Raw genomic sequence first — 23,473 nt, 5'->3', positions numbered from 1 at the left:
TACAAACCCAAAATCAAATTCCTAATTCTAAATTGAAAATAACAACTTCTACTCTTGTGCTTCCCGTGTCACACATGTGCTTCAGCTCCAATCCTGTGCTATCCTTCACAAATCAAACAAACACGAGCAGTACCAAAGATAGAAGTAGCAACTATACTAAACCAACTATACTATTAAAAATATTGTGAAAGATATCATGCAAAGAGTCCAATGCCAATTAAAACTATCTTGAACTAATGGGAATTCACTAAGTAAATCTAAGACTACAATTGCTATATATAAAAAAAAAACAACAACTAAGTAATCAATCACAATTATGGAAAATGACTGAACTAAAACAACAAGAAAATGAACTTATGAAAAAAATACAAGAAAATGAATGATTGAAACAAACAGGAATTTAAATGACAAGAAAAACTAGAAAACAAATACAGGAAAGTAAAATGTTTAACAAGAAAGAAATGCATTATTTGAAATACTGAAAAACAAGAAACAACATACACTGAAATGAAATGAAACTTAATTGAAAGACAGGGCATCAAAGACATGAATTGAAAATAAAAAAAACTGAAACAGAAATCGAAAATGAAAGCATAGAATGAATGTAAAAGCAAAAACAGGAAATTACATATTTCTGGAAAATGAGAACATGCTGCAAACACGAAATTCAAAATAGGAAATTTTAGAAACAATTAAACAAATCAGGAATTGAAATGTATTGAAAACAAGAATTGAAAAGGTTGAAAAACAGGAAATCAAGTTAAACAAAACTGGAAAATGAAATAATAGGAAACGAATGTTAAAAAGCTAGAAAATGAAATGAATTAAACAAGAAACTCAGAAGAACATGAAAGCAGGAAATGATTAAATTGAACTATGTAGGAACAGGAAATTATATGGAAAACAAATACAAAAATTCAAGAATTAACAAACAGGAAAACAGGAATTAAAGAAACAGGAAATTACAGAGGAAAACAAATGAAATCAAATGATGAACAACAACAAATGAGATAAAAAAATAAGAAATATGATGCTGTAGAAACACACACACAAAAAACTAAAGAAAGATCAAGAAATCAGAAAATCAAAACAGGAAAATCGAAGTGAAAGAAAACAAGAAATGAAGATAACAAAACGTCAAACAGAAAAGATGAATGAAAGTATAGTAAACAAAATTACGAATGAATGAATTGATTAAACAATTAATGAATCGACTAATCAAACAACTAATGAACGAATTACGATAAAAAAAAATTCAGAAACAACAATGATCAAGAGTTTTTTTTTCTCATTTTTGTTTTTTCCCTTTTTGTTTTTCTGAAACAAACGCAGAATGACAGAATCGATTGAACAAGAAGAAGAAGAAGAAGAATCTGAAGAAGAAAAAAAATGAAGAACAAGATGCAAAGCTTACCGTGAACCACAACTGGAAGGGTTAGGGAAGAATGGCCTCCACCTCGTGTGCTGTTGCCGACTGAAGAAGTTCTGCCACCGAATCGAGGATGAAAAGAAAAAATGAGAAGAGAAAGGTAGAGGAAAAGACTGGGAAAAGGATCCGGAAGAGCAGAGAGAGGGAAAAGATTTGAAACAGAGAGGGAAAGAGATACAATGGCGCACAGGGTGAGAGACGAGTTTTTTTTTTCTGTTTTTGGGTTTTAAAGAACCCAAACCGGCTTGAACTTGTTTGTAACCATTTTCAGTTTTATTTTTCAAAAGACTCAAACCGTATAAACCGGTTTGTTTTTATTTCTTTCAAAAATCTAAAAACCATTTAAAGAAATTTTAATTGCTAAAAACCTCTAAACAAAATTAGTTTACTCTAACCTAATTCTACTTATTATTATTATTTTTATTGAAAACTAAAACTAAAACTAAAACTACTATGTTAATATCAAACATCAAAATATGTACTAAAATATACAAATAAAGCTATTTTTCATACATTTTCTGTTTTGAAATCATTTTAGCTCATTTAACGAAAACTAGCATAAACTTGGGTTTTTAAAACATTTTCTTATAAAATCATGCATATTTTAATGTTAATTCACCTTGAAATATATGCATGATCAAATACCCCCATGCTTATGTTTTGCTAGTCCTCGAGCAAACTAGAAAAATGCATGAAATGAAAACTATCATCTAACTCACTTTCGTAGGAATCACGGCTGCATTTAGCTCATGCAACAAGCCCTTTCAACCCCTGGGTTACTCCAGTAGACAAGTAAGGTCTCGTGAGGGTTTGCAGTGATGCTACCCACAAACATCTCTGTCATGTATGCATAATATTACACATCCTCATAAGCAGTAGGTAATCAAAGACTTTATTTTCACCAATATTTCCTGCTATTTCAAAATCAAAATATAATTAGATTCTTTTATATACCACCACAGAAAAAGAATTTCTTTCACTTTTCTAAATATCACAATTATTTATGTTTTATTCTTAGAAAATCCAATAAAAACATATTATTATTTACTTATCCTCACTTATATGTTTTACGCACAAGTTTTCTCAATCACACTTCTAAGCACTAAACTTTTCTTTCTTTTTAAGCTCTTTTCTCTCTCTTTTTTTTTCATGCTTTTTCTTTTTGTGTATTCATTCTTCTCTTGTAGCTTGCGTGTGGTCTACTTTTATGCCTTGTGCAATGTCAATATCTTCTATACTTTTTCAATACATACCAAAAGATATCAACTAAGACATAAAAGTGACTTCCTTCATTCACCTTTGCAACGTGAGAGTCAAACATTTCAACTTGTATCTGTTCTCAGCTACTTAGGATCACAGAGTTTTTCACTCTCCTTTTCAAAATGGAATTAAAAGTTTCAACTTACATCTAAGTTTCATCTACTAAGGATTGTGAAATTATCCAAACAACCTAATGCATGCTCTTTTTTTCACTTTTTGAGCTCATTTTTACGCTTTTGTTCATTTGCTTAGTTTTTCAAAAATACAACTGTGCATATTCATATTTGCAATTAAAAATAAATTCTAACATGTATCTATCATCATTTCCTCAAAATCCACATAAACAACCATAATTTTTAGATCTATGTTAGAAAAAAAATCGTGGGGCTTAAAAATCCTCTAAAAACATCAGATTTGAAATAACATTCATATAAGTTCAAACTCTTTCTTTAAAAATCTACTTTCATGAGAGATATGTAAACATGTGCAAGAACGTAAACAGAAATATCAAAGTGTGCAAACTACACCCTCCCCCATGCTTGAATGACACTGTCCCAGTGGCACTCCCCCATGCTTATATGAAACTAAGTGAATGCACATGAGAGAAAATAAATGAGGGAAAAGAGTAGAATAACCTGACATGAATTAAAAATGCACGTTCTATGAATGTAATGAATGCAATGTATACATGACAAAACATGAAACTCATAGAAAGAGATAAAAAACGAAAAATAAAAGGAAAGAAAATCTATAAATCCTAACAACGAATGTAATATTGTACAAAATAAAATCTCATGAATAAAACGAAAAAAAGAAAAAGAAAAACAAAATAAAATCTACAAATTTTAAGGCAAATCTAATATTATACAAGATATGGGTTGTCTCCCATAAAGCGCTAAGTTTCACGTCCCCAGCCAGACGGATCCCTGGAAAAACCTTCATCATCCATGAGATCAATGGATATGAAGTCAGGCTCAATCGGGCTCTATGAAGAAAAGAGTGTCATCTGTGACACTACACACTATGTTTCCATCCCGTCTACCTCTAAATGTAGTATCAAATCTCTCTCGACATGAAGAACAAAGATTAGTCTCATCTGAGAGATTGGTCAAGAAATGAGAGTCTAGGACCGACCAAGTATCAATGAATGCAACTTCAGACAAGTGGTGAATATGATCAGGATTGACTTGGTCAAGCACCTTATGCATCTGCACCTCTTGCTTACTAAAAACAATCGGTGATCCTAAAGGCTGAGAAAATGGGGCTTTATATGATGATAATGCATGTTGTGGGTCAGGCCCCTTTTGCTGAGGTATCATGGAGATTGACTCGTCAGTAGAAATGATATGAGGCTTATGAGTTGATTCCTGAATGAGATGATACGCCTTCCCTATCTGAAGGGATATAACAGATTTGACTTGCTCATGATGTGAATCTGTGGGTTGCAAGTCAAATGACATGGAATCCGCTCCCTTGGATGTGACAACAGACTGACTATGAAGGTTACCCTGGCTTTGCCTACTGAAGGTCTCAACCAACAGTCCCATTTGAGTCTCTAGCTTGGCTATTGACTGCGTATGAGAGCTCAAAACTTGTAATATCCTATCTTGGAAGGCTCAAGAGAATGGGGCTGAGTATAAGCAGGTTGGACTGGGGGATGAATCTGTGGAAAAATGGGATGCGAGTAACCTTGTGAAGGGTTACTGTGTCTGGGAGGGCTGATGGGATAGGAAAATGGACTAGTTTCGCCAACCTGGGTTATATGATGATGTAAATGAATCAGGCATGGGTTTAGCGAAACCTTGGGCAGCATTCACCTGCTCCTGAACGAATTCAGGATATAATGGCGCTGCCGGACAATCTGAAACACAATGTGCATGGCTAGCACATAGCTCATACACTCTTTCTACTGGACTTCTCGAAGAATTGGCTAGGAATTGATCTAACTTCCTAGTCAATTGGTCAACCTTGGTACGCAATTCTAACTCGGACCCAACTTCGGAAATCCCTATTTTCCTAGGACCACTAGACAGAGATGTAGTCCTATCGAGCCGTGAAGACAAAGCATGATGCATCACATTTTCACTCAAGGTCTCGAATAGAGACCACGCCTCATCCTCACTCTTGAGCGTAAAAGTGCCCCCACAAGACGAATCAACCATCTGACGGTACTTCTCAGTAAGCCCATCATAAAAATACTGCACCAACTGCCAACAAGGCACCTGGTGATGGGGACACTTGCGAAGAAGATCTTCCAATCTCTCCCAAGACTCGTGAAGTTGTTCTCCCTCAATTTAAGAAAAATTGGTTATAGCTTTACGAAACTGATTCGTTTTACCAATTGGGAAGTACTTTTTGAGGAATTCGCATTGCATTCCTTCCCAAGTAGTAATATGAACCGTCTCAAGAGATTTTAGCCAGTGCTTGGCTTTATCTTTGAGAGAGAACGGAAACAAAGTCAACCTCATAGCGTCATCTCCAAAGTTATTGATTCGCATTGTTGAGCAAATCTCAAGGAATTCGTCAAGATGACGGTATGGGTCTTCATTGCTAAGGCCATAAAATGAGGGTAGCATTTGGATTACACTGGCCTTAATCTCAAAATGGTTCACTCCTACATCAGGTCTCGTGATGCAGGAGGCGGGAGTATACGTATTTGGCATGAAGTACTCCCTCAAAGGACGGATCAATTGATGATCGTCAGCCATTGCGTATACCTTGGAGTAGACCAGTGTAACACACATCCTAATTTGGGTTTTCTACCTAACTAACGCACTAAGCGGCCAAACCACTGTGAACACCCCAAATTTTTCAAAAGTTTATAAATATTCCCCTTTTGCCCTTTATCTAAATTTTCTGGGTAATTGAGTCACTTTTAAATATAAATCCCATTTTTCTCAAGTTTTCTGAAATTAAATCCATTTTGTATATATGACTCAATTTCAAATCCGGATCCAATGTCAGAATCCAAATCTGAGCTTCGTCATCTAATTTTAAATTAAATCCTCAAAATTACCAAAATAACTTTTGAAAAGCTCAGACAAGTTCATCCGGTATCCGTTTGGATCCATCGTGTTATGATCATGCATATAATTCAGGGTTTATTAACATTTAAATATGCATGATTTTATAAAATAATGTTTCAAAAACCCAATTTTATGATAGTTTTCGAGTAAATGTGCTAAAATGATTTAAAAATAGAAAATGCATGAAAAATAGTTTTATTTTACATTTTTATACATATTTTAGTTTTTGTTATATTCATAGTAGTTTAGTTTTAGTTTTCAATTAAAAATAAAAGATAGAGAAAATAGTTTTTTCAAAATCATTTTAAATGTTTGTTTTTTTTGTTTAGAACTGAAAAAAATTAAATATAAATATAAATAGTTAGAATAGTTTTTTTTTTTTTATTTCTTTATAAATAAGTTTTGATTTGAGTTTCTGAACACTTCTAATAAATTAGTTTACATAGTTTTTGTTTTTTTTTAAAAACTGAAAAAAATATATAATAAACCAAACCGGTTCAAACCGGTTTGCATTTTTTAAAAAAAACTGAAAAAATAATAAACAAAACCGGCTTGAACCGGTTTGCAATTTTTTTAAACCGGTTCCAGCCGGTTTTGTGTTTTTAAAAACCCCAAAAAACGTAAAGTTCAGGGCGCCTCTTCCATACGCCTGAAGCCCCTTTTTCCCCTCTTTCCCTCTATTTCTTCTCTTCTCTCCTTCCTCCACCATTGCCGGTGGCTAATCCCTTTCCCTAACCTCTCCTTTTCTCTCTTTCTCTGTCTACACTCCAGCCGGCAGCAGTGGTAGAAGCTCTTCATTCCGGCGACGGCGTGGTGGTGGAGGTCGCCAACTTCTTCCCCCGATTCTATCCATTTCACGGTAAGTCAATCCGATTTCTCTTCTTCTTCCTCCGATCTTCAGTTTTTCTTCTTCTTCTTCATCTTCTTCTGCTTCTCATTCCAATTCTGTATCTTCATCTTCTTCTGCTTGTTATTCCTCCGATTCTTTTTCTTCATTTTCTTTTTTCATCTTCAGATCTTCTTCTTCTTCGTTTTCTGATTTTCTTCATCTTCTTATTCTTCCAATTTCTATTCTTTTTCTTCTTATTTTTCATCTTCTTCTTTATGTTCCTGTTATTTTTGTAAAACGAAAATTAAATAAAAAAACTGAAAAACGAAAATGAAAAAAAAAACTAAATAGTTCTGTGTTGCTGTTTAGATTTTCCTGTTTTTGCCGATTCGCCTAATTTTTGTTTAGTGTTTGATTTTCAGTTTATTTCATTCCTTGAATTTCCTATTATGCATCTGATTTTTAGTTTTTTTTTCTTGTATGCATTTAATTCCCTGTGTGCTGTTTTGATTGTCCTGTTTTGCATATTTTCATAATTTTTGTTCGATTCCTGTTTTGTTGTTTTAGTTTAGCAAATTCGTTACTAGTATAAATTTCAGTTCAGTAAATATTTTTTTTCTAACTCTGGTTTTAGTTCAGTATTTTCTGTTTTGATTATGCATTAACTTCTTGTTTGATTTCTTAACTTTGAATTCTTGTTTTGCCGAATAGGTTTTAATCTCTTGTTTTTTTTTAATTTCTAATTTTCCTGTTTTTCTTTTCTTCCATTCAAATTACTGTTTGTTGAATTTTAGAATTCCTATTTTTTTTAGTTTATATTTCATGTTCTATCATAATTCCATTTCCTGTTTTTTTTTAGTTAAGCATTCGGTTCATTAATTCTCTGTTTTGCTGTTTTGAATTTCTAGTTTTGCATTTTCTGATTTCATTAATGTTTCTTTTGTTTGTTTTATAGTATTGCATTTCCTGTTTTCATTTGATTGCATTTCATGTTTTTATTTGATTCGATTTCCTGTTTTTCTTAATACCAAATTCATGTGTGTTCATTTTGTTTAAGTGTTTTAGTTCTTATCTTTCTCATTCATTGATTGCATGTATTCTTCAATTTTTTGTTCATTCATTGATTTTCTGTTTAGTTTTCATTTGCTTTCGTAATTAGTATACTCTAATATTAGATAGTAGTTAGTTTTAATTAGAAGTTAATTTTAGTTTAGAATGTCATTAGATTTCTCTCATAGTATATTTTGTTTTAGCACATAATTAGTATAATTTGCTTAATTATGTTTTTACTTCTATCTTTGGTACTGCTCGTGTTCCTTTGATTTGTGCAGGATAGCACAGGACTGGAGCGGAAGCGATTACGTGACATGAAGTACGAAGAATAAAGCTTCTTTTTACTTTTTAGTTTAGAATTAGGAATTTAATTGGGTTTGTAAATATTGCACTTTACACCCTCTGCGAAGGGTATTCATTTGTTGTAATAGCTAGTTGTTTTTACTTTTCTTAAACATTTTACATTTCAATAATTCAGCAATAAAGAATAGTTTAGAATTGTGTGCTTGAATACGATATATTCCCGTTCCCTGAGTTCGACCCGGTCTCATCCACTAGTGAGAACCGGTTTTTATTATTTGATGTCTGGTTTTCACATGTTTTACATTTAAAAATCTTTTCAAAATTACAACGATTTAAAAGAAGACATCAAATTTTTGGCGCCGTTGCCGGGGAACGGCGTAATATTAGTATTCACTTTATTGCCTAGTGTTTGTGTTGCATTTAGGTTTAGAACCACGTATGTGCATATCTTATAGACGAGCTTACTTTTCTGCACAACCCACCTATTAGGATCCCCTTAGAGGTGACTGTGTACGATTGGTACCGTACACATAGATTTCATATTTCTTTGCATAATCTCTGATTATGTGTAACTGCGTGGTGTTTGTTTAGTTTTTGTTGTTTTTAGTTTACTCGCTTTGTGGTTTGCGTGGTTTGGCCGCTTAGTGCGTTAGTTAGGTAGAAAACCCAAAGTTAGGACGTGTGCTACACCGGTCTACTCCAAGGTGTACGCAATGGCTGACGATCATCAATTGATCCGTCCTTTGAGGGAGTACTTCATGCCAAATACGTATACTCCCGCCTCCTGCATCACGAGACCTGATGTAGGAGCGAGCCATTTTGAGATTAAGGCCAGTGTGATTCAAATGTTACCTTCGTTTTATGGCCTTAGCAATGAAGACCCATATCGTCATCTCGACGAATTCCTTGAGATTTGCTCGATTGTGTGAATCAATAACTTTGGAGATGATGCTATGCGGTTGACTTTGTTTCCGTTCTCTCTTAAAGATAAAGCCAAGCACTGGCTAAAATCTCTTGAGACGGTTCGTATTACTACTTGGGAAGGAATGCAAAGAGAATTTTTAAAAAAATATTTCCCAATTGGTAAGACGAACCAGTTTCGTAAAGCTATAACCAGTTTTTCTCAAATTGAGGGAGAACAATTTCACGAGTCTTGTGAGAGATTGAAAGATCTTCTCCGTAAGTGTCCCCATCACCAGGTGCCTCGTTGGCAGTTGGTGCAGTATTTTTATGACGGGCTTACTGAAAAGCATCGTCAAATGGTTGATTCATCTTGTGGGGGCACTTTTATGCTCAAAAGTGAGGATGAGGCGTGGTCTCTATTCGAGACCTTGAGTGAAAACACGATGCATCATAACTTGTCTTCACGGCTCGATAGGACTACATCTCTGTCTAGTGGTCCTAGGAAAGTTGGGATTTCCGAAGTTAGGTCCGAGTTAGAATTGCGTTCCAAGGTTGACCAGTTGACTAGGAAGTTAGATCAATTCCTAGCCAATTCCTCGAGAAATCCAGTAGAAAGAGTGTGCGAGCTATGTGCTAGCCCTGCACACTGTGTTTCAGATTGTCCGGCACCACCATTATATCCTGAATTCGTTCAGGAGCAGGTGAATGCTGCCCAAGGTTTCGCTAAACCCATGCCCGATTCATTTACATCCTCATATAACCCAGTTTGGCGAAACCAATCCATTCCCCTATCCCATCAGCCCTCCCAGACACAGTATAGACCCAGTAACCCTTCACAAGGTTACTCGCATCCTATATTTCCACAGGTTCATCCCCAGTATTGTCTACCTTCTCCTCAGGAGCCCATTCCAAGTTCATCATTTCAAGAGAAGATGTTAGAAGCCTTTTCTGATATCAAGGCCACTATTTGTTTCCATACGCAGTCAATAGCCAAGCTAGATACTCAAATGGGACAGTTAGCTCAGACATTGAGTAGGCAAAACCAGGGGAACTTTCATAGTCAGTCTGTTGTCACATCCAAGGGAGAGGATTCCATGTCATTTGACTTGCAACCCACTGCTGCACATCAAGAGCAAGTCAAATCTGTTACATCCCTTCAGTATGGGAAGGCGTGTCACCCCACTCAGGAATCGACTCATGAACCCCATATCATTTCTACTGACGAGTCGATCTCCATGATACCTCAGCATAAGGGGACAGACTCACAACATGCATTATCATCATATAAAGCCCCATTTTCTCAGCCTTTAGGATCACCGATTGTTTTTAGTAAGCAAGAGGTGCAGATGCAGAAGGTGCTTGACCAAGTCAAGCCAGATCATATTCACCACTTGTCTGAAGTTGCATTCATTGATAGTCGGTCGGTCATGAACTCTCATTTCTTGACCAGTCTCTCAGATGAGACTAATCTCTGTTCTTCACGTCGAGAGAGTTATGATCATACAGTTAGAGGTAGACGGGATGGAAACACAGTGCGTAGTGTCACAGATGACACTCTTTTCTTTATAGAGCCCGGTTGAGCTTGACTTCATGTCCATTGATCTCATGGACGATGAAGGATTTTTCCAGGGATCCGTCTGGCTGCGGACGTGAAACTTAGCACTTTATGGGAGGCAACCCATATTCTGTACAGTATTACATTTGTTGTTAGGATTTGTAGATTTCATTTGGTTTTATTTTTCGTTTTCTATCTTTTCTATGAGTTTCATGTTTTGTCATGTATACATTGCATTCATTCCATTCATAGGACGTGTATTTTTAATTCATGTCAGGTCATTCTACTCTTTTCCCTCATTTATTTCTCTCATGTGCATTCACGTAGTTTCATATAAGCATGGGGGAGTGCCATTGGGACAGTGTCATTCAAGCATGGGGGAGGGTGTAGTTTGCACACCTTGATATTTCTGTTTACGTTCTTGCACATGTTTACACATTTCTCATGAAAAAGTAGATTTTTAAAGAAAGAGTTTTGAACTTATATGAATGTTATTTCAAATCTGATGTTTTTAGAGGATTTTTAAGCCCCACGAAATTTTTTTCTGACATAGATCTAAAAATTATGGTTGTTTATGTGAATTTCAAAGAAATGATGATAAATACATGTTAGAATTTATTTTGAATCATAAATATGAATATGCACAGTTTTATTTTTGAAAAACTAAGCAAATGAACAAAAGTGTAAAAAAAATGAGCTCAAAAGAAAAAAAAAAATTATAGCATGCGTTAGGTTGTTTGGATAATTCCACAATCCTTAGTAGATGGAACTTAGATGTAAGTTGAAACTTTTAATTCCATTTTCGAAAAGGAGAGTGGAAAACTTTGTGATCCTAAGTAACTGAGAACAGATACAAGTTGAAATGTTTGACTCTCATGTTATAAAGGTGAATGAAGGAAGTCACTTTTATGTCTTAGTTGATATCTTTTGGTATGTATTGAAAAAGTATAGAAGATATTAACATTGCACAAGGCATAAAAGCAGACCACACGCAAGCTATAAGAGAAGAATGAATGAGCAAAAAGAAAAAGTGTGAAAAAAATGAAAAAATTGAGAAAAAAGCTAAAAAAGAAAGAAATGTTCAGTGCTTAGAAGTGTGATTGAGAAAACCTGTGTAGAAAACATATGAGTGAGGATAAGTAAATCATAATATGTTTTTATTGGATTTTCTAAGAATAAAACATAAATAATTGTGATATTTAGAAAAGTGAAAGAAATTCTTTTTCTGTGGTGGTATATAAAAGAATCTAATTATACTTTGATTTTGAAATAGCAGGAAATATTGGTGAAAATAAAGTCTTTGATTACCTACTGCTTATGAGGATGTGTAATATTATGCATACATGACAGAGATGTTTGTGGGTAGCATCACTGCAAACCCTCACGAGACCTTACTTGTCTACTGGAGTAACCCAGGGGTTGAAAGGGCTTGTTGCATGAGCTAAATGCAGCCGTGATTCCTACGAAAGTGAGTTAGATGATAGTTTTCATTTCATGCATTTTTCTAGTTTGCTCGAGGACTAGCAAAATATAAGCATGGGGGTATTTGATCATGCATATAATTCAGGGTTTATTAACATTTAAATATGCATGATTTTATAAAATAATGTTTCAAAAACCCAATTTTATGATAGTTTTCGAGTAAATGTGCTAAAATGATTTAAAAATAGAAAATGCATGAAAAATAGTTTTATTTTACATTTTTATACATATTTTAGTTTTTGTTATATTCATAGTAGTTTAGTTTTAGTTTTCAATTAAAAATAAAAGATAGAGAAAATAGTTTTTTTAAAATCATTTTAAATGTTTGTTTTTTTTTTTAGAAAAGAAAAAAATTAAATATAAATATAAATAGTTAGAATAGTTTTTTTTTTTTTTAGTTTCTTTATAAATAAGTTTTGATTTGAGTTTGTGAAAACTTTCTAATAAATTAGTTTACATAGTTTTTGCTTTTTTTAAAAAACTGAAAAAAAATATATAATAAACCAAACCGGTTCAAACCGGTTTGCATTTTTTAAAAAAAACTGAAAAAATAATAAACAAAACCGGCTTGAACCGGTTTGCATTTTTTTTAAACCGGTTCCAGCCGGTTTTGTGTTTTTAAAAACCCCAAAAAACATAAAGTTCAGGGCGCCTCTTCCATACGCCTGAAGCCCCTCTTTCCTCTCTTTCCCTCTATTTCTTCTCTTCTCTCCTTCCTCCACCATTGCCGGTAGCTAATCCCTTTCCCTAACCTCTCCTTTTCTCTCTTTCTCTGTCTACACTCCAGCCGGCGGCAGTGGTGGAAGCCCTTCATTCCGACGATGGCGTGGTGGTGGAGGTCGCCAACTTCTTCCCCCGATTCTATCCATTTCACGGCAAGTCAATCCGATTTCTCTTCTTCTTCCTCTGATCTTCATTTTTTCTTCTTCTTCTTCATCTTCTTCTGCTTCTCATTCCGATTCTGTATCTTCATCTTCTTCTGCTTGTTATTCCACCGATTCTTTTTCTTCATTTTCTTCTTTCATCTTCAGATCTTCTTCTTCTTCGTTTTCTGATTTTCTTCATCTTCTTTTTCTTCCAATTTCTCTTCTTTTTCTTCTTCTTTTTCATCTTCTTCTTTATGTTCCTGTTATTTCTGTAAAACGAAAATTAAATAAAAAAACTGAAAAACGAAAATGAAAAAAAAAAACTAAATAGTTCTGTGTTGCTATTTAGATTTTCCTGTTTTTGCCGATTTGCCTAATTTTTGTTTAGTGTTTGATTTTTAGTTTATTTCATTCCTTGAATTTCCTATTATGCATCTAATTTTTAGTTTTTTTCTTGTATGCATTTAATTCCCTGTGTGCTGTTTTGATTGTCCTGTTTTGCATATTTTCATAATTTTTGTTCGATTCCTGTTTTGTTGTTTTAGTTTAGCAAATTCGTTACTAGTATAAATTTCAGTTCAGTAAATATTTTTTTTCTAACTCTGGTTTTAGTTCAGTATTTTCTGTTTTGATTATGCATTAACTTCTTGTTTGATTTCTTAACTTTGAATTCTTGTTTTGCCGAATAGGTTTTAATCTCTTGTTTTTTTTTAATTTCTAATTTTCCTGTTTTTCTTTTCTTCCATTCAAATTACTGTTTGTTGAATTTTAGAATTCCTGTTTTTTTTAGTTTATATTTCATGTTCTATCATAATTCCATTTCCTGTTTTTTTTTAGTTAAGCATTCGGTTCATTAATTCTCTGTTTTGCTGTTTTGAATTTCTAGTTTTGCATTTTCTGATTTCATTAATGTTTCTTTTGTTTGTTTTATAGTATTGCATTTCCTGTTTTCATTTGATTGCATTTCATGTTTTTATTTGATTCGATTTCCTGTTTTTCTTAATACCAAATTCATGTGTGTTCATTCTGTTTAAGTGTTTTAGTTCTTATCTTTCTCATTCATTGATTGCATGTATTCTTCAATTTTTTGTTCATTCATTGATTTTCTGTTTAGTTTTCATTTGCTTTCGTAATTAGTATACTCTAATATTAGATAGTAGTTAGTTTTAATTAGAAGTTAATTTTAGTTAAGAATGTCATTAGATTTCTCTCATAGTATATTTTGTTTTAGCACATAATTAGTATAATTTGCTTAATTATGTTTTTACTTCTATCTTTGGTACTGCTCGTGTAACTTTGATTTGTGCAGGATAGCACAGGACTGGAGCGGAAGCGATTACATGACACGAAGTACGAAGAATAAAGCTTCTTTTTACTTTTTAGTTTAGAATTAGGAATTTAATTGGGTTTGTAAATATTGCACTTTACGCCCTCTGCGAAGGGTATTCATTTGTTGTAATAGCTAGTTGTTTTTACTTTTCTTAAACATTTTACATTTCAATAATTCAGCAATAAAGAATAGTTTAGAATTGTGTGCTTGAATATGATATATTCCTGTTCCCTGAGTTCGACCCGGTCTCATCCACTAGTGAGAATCAGTTTTTATTATTTGATGTCTGGTTTTCACATGTTTTACATTTAAAAATCTTTTCAAAATTACAACGATTTAAAAGAAGACATCATGTTACATTCCTCGATTCGAGGTTTAAAACTTGAATATTTTCTCAAAACCTGGGTCCAAACCCATTTTCTGAAGAAATTTCTCCAAAGTAACCATGATTTCTCAGAAAAAATCTCCTTTTGTAAATATTTTCCCAAAAATACAAAAAAAAATAGTTCTATCTCTCGTACTGCTTAGGTTTTAGAATTTTATTTTCAAAAAAATAAACAAAAATCAGGAAATACCGAGAAAAGAATGAAAAATCAAGATAATGAAGAAAATGACTTTAAAGACCCGTTTTGAGAAAAAATTGTTTTAAAAGACCTTTTTTGGAAATTTTGAGAAAATTCCCTTTTAACCAAGTTAGGGTTTTCGAACTCTAGCTTTTCTTTCGCCTCTCTCTCCCTCTCTCACCAAAACCCTATTCCTCAAAACCCTCCATTACGCCCTCTTGCTTCCCAAGATGATCGACCATTCGATCATCTTCCGTCCTCTTCAGCCCTCGATCCCTAACAGACGCTCTCTCTCGATTCTTCTCTTTACACTTATAAAAAGAGGCATCCGTTCTCACCCCAGCACCTTCCCCGCTTCTTCACCCCCATGCTCCTTCCTTCATCTTCAGGACCGTGCTTCACCCTTCCATATTCATCTCCTTCTCCTTCTGATTTCCTCCTCCTCTTCAGCAATAGAAGATCTTTATAGTAGAATGAAGAGAAGATTTTTCTTCATCCCTCAGAACTCCAGTAAAACACTAGTAAGTGCCCAATCAAATTTCATTCTAATTTCTCCTTCTTTGATTTCTTTGAGGCTTTCTCGTTTTTGTGCACCCTCGAAGGTGTTGGGTTGCTTATGGCAACATCAACCCTTCTCTCATGCAATAGCAAAGGAACGATTCTGTTCCTACAAATTATTTCCCCTATCCTCTTCTTCACGTTCTGCTGATTTACTATGTTTCAAATTTGTAGTTTTGCTTATTTTCTCTAGTTATCTCGATTTTTTTTTTAGACTTATATTGTAACGCCCCGGGGTTTTAAAACCTTTAAAAATGCAGATTTTTTTTTTTTTTTTAAACAGCGGAAATAACTTTTGATTTTAGGTTTCCTAAACCTCAGGCACGTCACATTCCAATTAACAACAAAAACAACAATAATTTATATCAACATTATATACATAGTCTTTTCACAAGGTTCAAAAATGAAAACATTTAGGATTAAATTTAAAATAAATCCTAAATTAATCTCAGGATCTTGGGAATCTGGATTCTTCGATGCCACACTTGTCCAACATCCATTGTAAGATTTCAAATTCCATATCTGAACCTGAAATTCCCATAAAACGGGGTTAGACTTATGATAGCCAAGTAAGTCATTAATCAAAACCATACAATTCAAATATTAAGCATGATTTCAATAATTTACAAATCAAAATGCATTTATTCAAGAACAATTATGCAAATAAAAAATAAGGCAATTAAAAACAATTTAAAATAATGCATAATCTCAGATCAAATTCTGTGAAAGAAAAAGGTCATTGTTTCGATATTAATGCCCTCCTGGTACGGTGGAGAGTACTCCAATCTCAAACTAAGTATTCCGGGGGTATATTATTCTATTGTGGATTACCCGGATACCTAAGTGAAACGGGCTCCCAAGTGAGCGGTCAACGACCGGGAAGATTCTCAGCAATGGCGAGCAAACAAGGAGACTTGGATGCATCCACTGGCATGCGGCAGCCTTGAGACCCGTTGTCTCGACCTCCTCAACCCGAGTGACAGGAGGTCCAGGGAATCTATCGCTCCCAACAATCATCATCTTCACAATGTCACTCCTGGTTGTACCACTACCCCTTCCAGGGTAGGCTAAACCTAGATGGGCTTGAAGGATTCTTTTATAGGACTTTTCATCTTTTCAAAACTAGGCTCAATAGTCAAATCATTCCTTTCAAATAAACACGGTTCATATGTATCCAGCCCATCCAGAATTTTGCTCTATCACAACGAGCATTCGCCTATGAAGGCGAGAATTAAGTTTGTATAGACATGACTCCTGCAACAATAAAATCTTTCGAAAATCAACATGCTATACAAATTCTTTTATCAAAATCAAAGTTTTGATCATAGTATCCATCAAAATCTTATTCAAATCATAAAATTGAAAATCTTGTCATTCAAAACAAATATTTATTCATGCGGATATTAAAATATGCATTTGATCAAGAATCAAATTTAGATAATCATGCACGAATTAAAAACATGAATCAAAAGCATGTCTAATATAAAATTATAAGATTTTGATAGAATGACTTACTTGGATTTCGATAGAACTAAGGAGAACAGGATAAAGCGCTCGTGCTTTGATTTAATCTGATAGAATTCATTATATTAGTTAATATTTTTATATCGAATTTCGAGTAGTATTTGCCCTATAATTTAAAGAAGTATCTTTTAAAGAAATTATTAAAAATCTAAAAATTTATCTATAATTGACCTTAAAACTTTTATAAAAATTTTCACAGAGTTTCCTCTGTAATAACTCAAATGTTCGAAAAAGGGTTTGAACTTGAATTCGAGTTGTAATAATTCGAACATGACTTTGCGTCACAAATATTTTTATAAAGGTTTTTCAAAAAAATTGATTCAAATATTTAAAAGGATTTTTGAAAATTTTAACAGAATTTCCTTTATAAAAATCGATTTTTTTCTGAAATAGTTATAAAAATTTTGATATAACTTCTACTAAATAAACTGAAATTTTTTAAACTATCTGACAAACTTTTGCCAGAATTCTAATTAAAATAATTAATCTTTTTCAAAAATCATTTAAAAATTTGGTCAGAATTACTGTTATACTAATTCTATTTTTTTCAAAAATCTTTAAATCATTTTGACAGAATTCCTGTTATAAAAACTCAATTTTTCAAAAGTCTTTTAGAAAATTTTGCCAGAACTACTGTTAAAGTAGTTCTGAATACTTAAAAATATTTAGAAAAATTTGAACAGAGCTTCCCCTATGTAAAGGCTGAGTTGGATTAAATTTTGGCAAAATTGCCAAAATTTAAATCCAAAAGAAATAGAGTTGGGTTTCAGAAAGAGAGTAGGGAAGCTCAGGAAGTATGAATTCGAATTTAGAAGAGGGTTTTTGAATACTAACCTTGTTTAGTTGATTTGAGCAGCGCTTCCGCTATCCAAATCTGACTTTTCTGCTAAGTTTAGCAGAACTCTTGCAGGCAGCGCTCCCGAGGCTGTTTCTGATTCGATGGAGCTTCTTGCAGAAAAACAGACTTCACTTAAGGAAAGATGAAAAGGGATAGAAGAGGTTTCTCAGAAAAAATCTGAGATTCTACGGAGCTTTAGGTTTAAAAGTTAGAGAGAGAAATTCAAAGGTAGAGAAAGAAAGTAGGAGAGAGAGAGAGCTTAGAGAGAGAAGGGGTCTTGGAACTTGGGTTGAGAGAGAGGGGGTATTTATAGGAGAGAGAGGGGATGTCGCCCCCCCTGTGGGGCCCACTTTGGTGACATTTGTCACCAAAGTAATTAAAAAATTAATTTTTGAATGACACTTGTCATTCTTCTAACAAGTGTCAAAGAGAGAGAGAGGCTTAGTGTCACCTCCTCACTAAGGAGTGACACTTGTCCTCCCATGGTTTTGGAAAACCATGGCCTGTCCATGGTTTTGGGCCAGTGGTTTTTCTAAAACCATGGTCTGAGATTAAAATATTATAAATTAATATATTTTATTCAATTTACTACTTTTTAATACCCAATTTAACCTTGGCTCAATCCCATCTTTCAAGATTGCCATAAGGGGATTTAGAATTACTTGAGTGTCCTTCTGTAGTTCAATAAATTACATAGCCTGCCATTGAAAATGGTAAATTACCATTTTCGTCCCTGACAATTTTATTAATTCCCTGAAAATATCCTAAAAGAAAAAAATACTATTTTGACCTTATATAGTTGGGTATTTTACCGAAAAATGCCACTGAATTGGCAAATTACTAAGCTACCCTTTGACAATTTGATTAATGACTAGAATGTCCCTGAATTCTGATTTTTGAACCAGCCTCAACAAAATTTTATTAGGATTTCAAATATAGATTAAGATCTTTACTTTGAACAGTACTAACCATAAAAATCAGGGTTTTAACACTATAATTCACATTCAGAATAAATAAAAATTAAAACTTGAATTTTCTTCAGAATTTATAAATCATTAAAAATTTTGGGTATTACATTCTACCCCGCTAAAAGAAAAAATTTCGTCCTCGAAATTTATGTACAATTTAAACAAACAATTCTGGATACTTCTCTTTGATGCTGTTTTCAGGTTCCGAAGTACATTCTTCAATTCTGTGATGCTGCCATCTGACTTTAACCAAAGGAATAGTCTTTGATCCCAAAATTTGATCCCTTCTATCCATAATTTCTATAGGCTTTTCCTCAACAGTCATGTCTTCTCGAATTGCTATATCTTGATGCTGGATAATATGAGATGGATCATAAACGTATTTTCGTAGCATTGAAACGTGAAATACATTATGAATCTGTGCATATTGAGGAGGCAATTCGATTCTATAAGCAGTTTCACCGATTCGTTCTAGAATCTTAAAAGGTCCTACAAATCTAGGACTTAACTTTCCCTTCTTTCCAAATCTGAACACACTTTTGGTTGGAGATACTTTAACAAAGACCATATCATCAACTTCAAAAGCGAGTTCTTTCCGTCTTTGATCAGCATATCCTTTTTGTCGGCTCTGGGCAGCACGTAGTCTGTCTCGGATCAAATTTACTTGCTGAGTGTAATGTTGTAGTATCATTGGTGACTCTAACTTTCGTTCACCAATTTTATTCCAATAGAGTGGCGATCGACAAGGTCTTCCATATAAAGCTTCGTATGGCGCCATTCCAATACTGGCATGATAACTATTATTATAAGCGAATTCAGCTAGCATAATATGAATGTCCCAATCTCCTTTCCATTCTAGCATACATGCGCATAACATATCTTCCAGAGTTTGAATAGTACGCTCTGATTGTCCATCAGTTTGAGGATGAAATGCAGAACTGAACTTTAACTTTGTTCCCAAAGTCTGCTGAAGTTGGTTCCAGAATCGAGAAGTAAACCTGGGATCACGATCAGAGATAATTGAAAATGGTATTCCATGTAGTCTTACAATCTCTTGAATGTATAAATCTGCCAGACTTTCCAAAGATTGACTTATACGAATAGGTAGAAAGTGAGCTGATTTAGCTAATCGGTCAATAATAACCCAAATTGCATCATGTTGTTTTCGAGTCTTTGGTAAATCCACTATGAAATCCATAGTAATTTCTTCCCATTTCCATTGTGGAATTTCAATTTATTGCATCATTCCACCTGGCTTCTGATGTTCTGCCTTTACTTGTTGGCAAATCAAACACTTTAAAACATAATTTGCCACATCTCTCTTCATACCAGTCCACCAGTACTTTCTTTGCAAATCTTTGAACATCTTTGTACTTCCTGGGTGGATAGTATACTTGCTTTTATGGGCTTCTTCAAGGATTTCATTTCTCAATTCAAGGTTGTTTGGTACCCATATTCGATCATTCATCAAAATACTCCCATCTTCTTTAAGTCGAAAAGAAACATTATCTTCCTGTTGGGCTCGAGCTAAAAATTCTCTATATTGAGAATCCTTACTTTGTTCAGAAACAATTTGGATGAGGATTTCTGGTCGAACAATTAAGTTTGATAATAAAATCCTTCCTGTATCAGTTGCAAAGGGTTTCCAATTAATGAAATCTTCAATAAGTTTCCATTCTCTGTCTATGAGACTTGCCAAAGTGTCTCTAGTTTTGCGACTAAGAGCATCAGCTACAATATTTGCCTTTCCAGGATTATAAGAAAGTGTGAACTCATAGTCTTTAATAAATTCTATCCAACGTCGTTGTCTCATATTCAATTCTTTCTGCGAGAACAAATATTTGAGGCTCTTGTGATCACTGAATACTTCAAATTGTTCTCCGTATAAATAATGTCTCCAGATTTTTAGTGCAAAAACAACTGCCGCAAGTTCTAAGTCATGGGTTGGATAATTCTTCTCATGATTTTTCAACTGTCTTGATGCATAAGCAATAACTTTTCCGTGTTGCATTAATACACAACCTAGACCGGTACCAGAAGCATCTGCATATACCTCAAATCCACCATGTTCTGAGGGTAAAGTAAGCACTGGAGATGTAGTGAGCTTTTCTTTCAAAATTTGGAAACTTTCTTCACATTTAGTGTCCCAATCAAATTTAACACCCTTCTTCAGAAGTCTAGTCATCGGTGATGCTATACGGGAGAAATCTTGAATGAATTTTCGGTAGTATCCAGCAAGTCCAAGAAAACTTCGAATATCTGTAATATTCTTAGGTTGTTTCCATTCTAATACTGCTTCCACTTTAGCAGGATCCACTGAGATTCCATCTTTCAAAATTACATGACCCAAAAACATAACTTTTTCCAGCCAAAATTCGCACTTAGAAAATTTGGCATATAACTGATTTTTCCTTAAAGTATCCAAAATAATCCTTAAATGTTCCTGGTGTTGTTTCTTATTTTCAGAATAAATAAGAATATCATCAATAAAAATAATCACAAATGTATCTACAAATGGTCTGAACACATGGTTCATAAGATCCATAAAGGCTGCTGGTGCATTTGTAAGTCCAAAAGGCATGACAGTGAATTCATAGTGTCCATACCTTGTCCGAAAGGCTGTCTTAGAAATGTCTTCTTCCTTGATTCTAAGTTGATGATATCCAGATCTAAGATCAATCTTTAAAAATACCTTAGCCTTCTGTAATTGATCAAATAAATCTTCAATTCGTGGCAACGGATATTTATTCTTTATGGTAACTTGATTAAGAAGTCTGTAATCTATACATAATCTTAATGACCCATCTTTCTTCTTTACAAATAATACTGGGGCTCCCCAGGAAGACATACTTGGTCTAATAAATCCCAGCTCCATTAATTCCAATAATTGCTTTTTTAATTCTGTAAGTTCTGCTGGAGCCATCCTATAAGGAGCTTTAGAAATTGGTGCAGTTCCTGGTATTAACTCAATATCGAATTCTATCTCTCTATGTGGAGGAGGTCCTGGTAATTTATCAGGAAAAACATCTGAAAATTCACAAACAATATCCAGACTTTCAAGAGAAATTTTTGCTGGCTTGGCAAGAGTAATGCTGACTAAAAAGGCTGTACATTCATTCCTCAAATATCTCTGGGCCTTTAAAGAAGAAATAACTCGACTCTTAGGAGTTGAATTGGATAATCTAAATTCTACCTTAGGAATACCTGGTTGAGAAAAAGTAACTTTTCCTTCCTAACAAAATATTCTTGCATGATGTTGATGTAGCCAATCCATACCCAATATAAGATCAAAATCTGACATGACTAATAGAATTGGGTCAGCAGGTAAATTCTGTCCTTCAATATATACTTCTAGATTCGGCAAGTATAACCCACAAAAAGATTTACATCCTACTGGGTTGACCACTTCCAGAGCACAGTTCAAAGACTTGATAGGCATATTAAGTAAAGTAGTAAACTTCTTGGAAATAAAAGAATGAGTTGAACCGCAATCAAATAGAGTAAAAGCAGCATGTCCAGCTATAGATAAAGTACCTTGAATCAGGTCACCCTTAGGTAGTTGATCAACATTGGCGGCATAAACGCGACCTGGTACTTTTTTATTCTGCGGTCGTTGTTGTTGTTGTTGTGGTTGTTGTTGTTGCTGCTGTTGTTGCTGTTGCTGGTACGGATACTAGGGTTGTTGCTAAGGGCGAGGTCTAATAAGGCCTCGAGCATGTTCATCCATTTCCTTTTTATAGCAGTCTTTAATAAAATGGTCTGACTTACCACAATATAAACAACCACTAGTTGTTCGGGGGCAGGGTTGTCCTGGATGGGATCAATAGCAATTCTGACACGATCTAGCTGGTAGTTGTGTAGCTGGTAGTTGTGGTTGATTGGCTTGAAACTGCTGTCGTGGCCTCTTTGCTGGAGGGATGAACCTTCTTCCTTCAAAATTTCTTTTAGGCCAACTCCTTTGGCCTCTGAATTGAGAAACCGTTCTGCCAGATTGATTCTTCTGTATTTCTTCCCAATCTTCTTGTATCAATGTAGCTATTTCCACCGCCTTGTCTAAAGTTTCTGGCCTACTAGTGAGGACTTTGGTTCGTAGAACTGGTTTCAATCCTCTAGTAAATTTCATTGCCCTTTCGTCTTCCGTATTATAGACATTTGGGCAATACTTCTCTAAATTTCTGAATTTAGTAATGTATTCAGATAAAGAGAGTCCTCCTTGTAGTAATTCAAGGAATTCCCTCATCTTACAGCTTCTTTCATGCTTGGGGAAATATGCAGCATAGAAAACTTCAACAAATTGCTCCCAAGTAACAGATCCATTGCTGAATTTAATTTCTAAGGTGGATGCCCACCATCTTTCTGCATCTCCCTTTAATCTGTATGCTGCATAGTTCACCTTACAATCTTCAGGTACGGTCAGAACACGAAAAATCTTTTCTATTTCTTGGATCCAAACCTCTGCAGCTTCTGGATCCATTTTTCCTAAGAATGTAGGTGGATCTAATTTGAGAAACTTCTCATAAGAAATTTCATTATGGCTTTGACAGGATTTTGAAGATGTAGCTGAGTCTTGCCTATTCTGATTCTGATCTCTTATAACAGCTGTCAAATTATTTAATGTTTCCATAATGAATTCTTGTTGACCATTATGCTCCTTGGTTTGCTTCTTTGATGTTTAACGAGGCATCCTTGATAAATAATGATCAGACTTAGATTAAATTAGAAAGAAAATTTATTCATATGAACATATATATACATCAAAACCCATATTTACAAGAATTTACATATTTAACAAAAACTTAACAAAAGATATCCTATGGAAGCTTGAGGAATTTTTCCAAATAATTCCTCTTGTTCCTAATCCGCTCTGGTGGATGAGACGGCCCTGCAACATTTGGATCTATATTATAAACTTGTTTATCTGGATTTCCTAAATATAAGCTAAGGTCATCCGTAGGTTCCCTTGGGGTATATATAGGATCAGGGGGT

Source organism: Nuphar pumila, chromosome 4 (assembly GCF_984573655.1).
Source record: "Nuphar pumila chromosome 4, dmNupPumi1.hap1.1, whole genome shotgun sequence".
Taxonomy (NCBI): domain Eukaryota; kingdom Viridiplantae; phylum Streptophyta; class Magnoliopsida; order Nymphaeales; family Nymphaeaceae; genus Nuphar; species Nuphar pumila.
Note: the sequence above shows the minus strand (reverse complement) of the source record.